The following is a 4,423-nucleotide window of genomic DNA, read 5'->3' as shown; positions in this document are numbered from 1 at the left end:
TTATATCTAAAAATTGTCAAATTATGCAAGTTACAGCAGTCAAATTTTAGATGTTTATGCTTTATAAAAGTGGGAATGTGGTATTTATCGATAAAAATTCTTTCATTTTTAAAATATATTTCTTTAGAATTTTTTTTTTCCACACTCACGAGCTGAAAAAAAATCAAGGCATCACACATAGAATGCATAAAAAAATTATAAAAGCAAACTAAAAACTATACTTATGATGGTTTTACTCTAAAATATGACAAATATTTTAAGATTATTTTATTTTAATTTAGTATGGATAATTCCAAAAACTTCCCAATTCAATTTAAAGAGGACAAACGGGTTCTTTTGAAATAAAGATATTGAATTTGAGTGACCATAAAAATAGATGCATAAAAGGAAAACTTTTATTAAGACTAAATAAGGGGAAACATTGTGAGCAGTTAGAGACAGAGAGAATATAAGAAAGAAAAGAAAAACAGAGAAGCACTGAAACACTTGTTACGGAATAAAACAAACCAGAGAATCTGAAAATGACCCCCTGGATGTCTAAAACCTTCTGCAGCATCGCCAGTTATGATTCAATCTTATGGTAAACTAAAGTTTTGTGTTAATCCAAAAAATAGTAAAAGTGTTTTTCTTCAGCTGGACTGGAGAACACACCTGATAGAAGATGTCTCACCATCATGGTTTCAAAAAGTTCAAATAATACGTTAACCAGTGGGGCTGCATGAATGGTTAGCATTCTCGCCTCATAACAAGAAGGTCTTGATCTGAATCCTGGCCGCGACCGTACGGTGTGGAGTTTGGATGTTCTCCTCATCCAGTTTTGGATTTTCTTCTGGCATTCTGGCTACCTCCCACAGTCCAAAGACATGCTTCACAGGTTAATTGGTGATTCTAAATGGTCCCAAGGTGTGCATGTGATTATGCAACACATTCTCACTCCCAACTAGTCATATAAGGACGTGTGGTTTGGGTCTCCTACGTGTCACTTTTTGACGCTTTAGGTGTCCCCAATTCGTTTTTTTTGATGGGCTGGTTGTTTCCATTGTATCACGGGTCCCCAACTCTCTGGATGCTGTACCAGACGCAGTAATGGCTGCGGCAACGGCAACAGATGCGAGAACGGATGCAGTGATGGATGCATTAAAGATGTGCTAACGGATGCGGTAATGGATGCAGTAAAAGATGGGTTATCACATGTGGTACAAGACGCAGTAATGAACGCAGTAACAGATGCGGTAACAGACGCGGTATCAGATGTGGTATCTGACCCAGTAATGGTTGCAGTAACAGATGAGGTAACGGAATGGGGTGATGGACGCAGTAACAGACGCGGTACAGGACGTGTTACCGGACACAGTAATGGATGTGGTGACAGACGCAATAATGGTTGCAGTACCGGACTTGGTATAGGATGCAGTACCAAACGCAATGGTGGACGCAGTAACAGACGCTTCACCCAACGTGGTAATAGATGCGTTAACAGACATGGTAACGGATGTGGTAAATGACACAGTAACAGACGTGCTAATAGACGTAGTACCGGATGCAGTTACTGATGGATGAGGTAACGGACGCTGTAATGGATGCGGTAACGCATGTGGAACCGGTACCGAGTTAGAGTACCGGTTCACGTCCCAAAGGTTGGGGACCCCTGATTAGAGTATGCATTTTTCCCCTATCTGTGGCGGTACCAATCAGTTGTCGGACCGCTGCCGGTTTGCGGCCCGGAAGTTGGGGACCCCTGATTTAATGAGAACAACCAGCAGGTCAAAAAAATGACGAGTCGGGATCACCCGAAATGTCAAAAAGGGACGTGGAGGGGGACTGAACCATCTGTCCATATATGACGGAGTGAGAATGCACTGGATTATGTGGTCCTGTGACAGACTAGAGACCTGTTCAGAGTGTACCCCACCTTCACCCAACAGTAGCTGGGTTGGCTCCAGCAACCCTGAAACATCAAAAGGGATTCTGCAGGTTCTGAGGATGGAAGGACGGGTTAACGGGTAATCCTGCAGGCTGGGAAACAAGATAACTGTTTGGAATAAGATGGTCGGTCCACTTGATGCTGCATAATGCTCTAGTTTATTAGAAATTTACCTCTCAGTTGTGGCCGGGACTGTTGGTGCAAAAATGAGCCCACCCTCAGTTCCCATGATACCCTTGTTTACACTCTCTGTCCAGCTAGCTTACAGCCCCTCACAAAACTAACCTAACATTACTAGTGCAACAAAAATGGGAAGCAATATTAAATGTATCCAGTCATCCATGTTTGAGCCAGAAACCAGTTTGGACAAAGAAAGCAAAGACGTACATAAAACTGGTCACTTACAAGTGGATGATTCAGCAAATGCTTGTTACCTGCCGATTGTAGCTTCTACATGCCAGCCACAAGCGTTTTACGTAGAATTTTTTTGTCCGATCCGGATTCCAAACTATTTGAATAAAGAAATACTCAGAAATGTCTTTAAAAATGTCCTCCATCATTAGAGAAATGCTGCAAGAACATGTTTAAAACACCAAAAACGCAACTTTCATAGGAGTCAGTGTTTAGCAGAATCCAGTTTTCAAATAAAGTAAGAATGAAAACAGGTAAATGCTCTATTTTTTATTCTAAATGGTAACATAAGACAGCTCCATATGACTGACTTGTCCCCAATCTCCTCTTGTTCTTAGATTTTCTTTTTTCACAAGTTCCTCCGTCCTCCTCCTGACCTTATTTGCCGCCTGATTCCCCTCCCCTCCGTGGCCCCAAAGATCAGGCTGCACCCGTGGCACCGAGTCGAGGATGGGTGGAGAAGAAGAGCCGAGTGTGACTTTAGCAGATTCTCTGCCGCGCAGAATCCCGTCCTTCAAACCCGACGGGGCACTGACACCCGTTAATCAATAGCCAGGACTTCAGAGGCCATTTAATGGATCAAGCTGAGAGCTGGAGCCACACAGAAGTGCAGAAACCTCCTAGAGCACAAAAATGCACTGTTATGCTAATCACTCATCCCTGCAACGCAAAGGGCTTTTATGACAACAGTGCTAGAAGGCACAGGCAAAATTGAAAAACATTATTTACTGTTGCACAAGAGTGTGCGAGCGTGTGCCAGAGTGCCTCTGTGTTGCAGCTCTTTTAATTAAATGTGAAGAAATCATTTCAGGGCCAAATCGCTGCTATTTTGCAGCCAGCTGCCCATTTATATTTTTCATTAGATGTGAAGCTACAGCGAAGATTACAGCTGCATTCGCTGCCAGTTCCTCCACAAAGATGCTCTGACATAACACTCCAAGCAGGACCAGTGTGGGGGAGTAGCGGATTACCATTAACAAGATTACAATAATCTGGTTGCAGGAAGTGCTCAATGTAAATCATTAATTTGGTTTAAAGAAAATAATGTAACATTTTTCTGTGAATCAAAAGCGTCTACGTGGAGACTATTAATTAATAGTAAGTGTTCACATGAGTTCAACTTGAGCTTTATTGGGATTCTGCTGCTCAATGCCGCCACTGATATGGATTAATGTGATTTTCCAGCCTGAGATTTTCACACTTCACAGACTCTAAAGATTATTTAGCTAATCTTGTGATAATAAATTCAAAAACACAGTCAAAGTCAAATCAAAGCTGAAAAATGTAACATTTGGATGAGATAAAGAGTTTTCCCTCGACTTTCATGCATAATTAATGCACCATATCACAAGCTGCGGTTGGCCCCGCTGCAGATGTCTCACACGCCCGCACCCTTCATTTGCTTCATTCACACCCTTGACTTTGCTCTGTTCGTAACGTTCAATTAAAACAGAGCACAAAAATAAAGTGTTCCTGAAAGCACTTTGATTTCCGTTTGTGCTTGCAGTGCAGAGATGCAAAAATTCCTCCAGTGTGTAAAAGAGCCAGGAACAACTCGTTAAAAAGCCAGAGACTTTTTGTGTCTCTCTTTGCAGTTTAGGCTTAGTGCCGCCTGCCTCCACCATAAAGAGGGTAGTTTTCCATTGATGAGCCGACACAGGCGGCTTCAGCACCAGCAGCAGCAAATCACTACTCTGTTAAAAGGCCCTGATGCGAGGCAAACTCTCCTGCCAAGCCTCCTCGCTCCAAATCTGCCTGCTTGCAGACCCCCTGTAATTGGAGGCATTAAACTTGCTTTGGACAAGATGGCAAATGAGCGCTTTAAGCTCGGAGGAGAACTGACTGGAGCTTTCAGGAGCGGTACGCCCGCTAAAGCTGACAGATCACTGCCAATCCAGCAGATCTCTCTGTGTGCCTTGTGCGACCGTGAGCTGGTGTTTAATCTCGGCGTAATCGTCAGGATCACCGCGGCGATGTTGGGATTTGATGCTCAAATGCCCGGTCAAAGACGAGCATCCAGCAGCCATGAAATAAAAGCTGTCATGTTGCCACGTTTTGCAGCGCGGTTAAGTTAGTTTCATATTCGAC

The sequence above is a fragment of the Oryzias melastigma genome, linkage group LG17 (genome assembly GCF_002922805.2).
Source record: "Oryzias melastigma strain HK-1 linkage group LG17, ASM292280v2, whole genome shotgun sequence".
NCBI lineage: Eukaryota > Metazoa > Chordata > Actinopteri > Beloniformes > Adrianichthyidae > Oryzias > Oryzias melastigma.
This window is presented reverse-complemented; position numbering follows the sequence as displayed.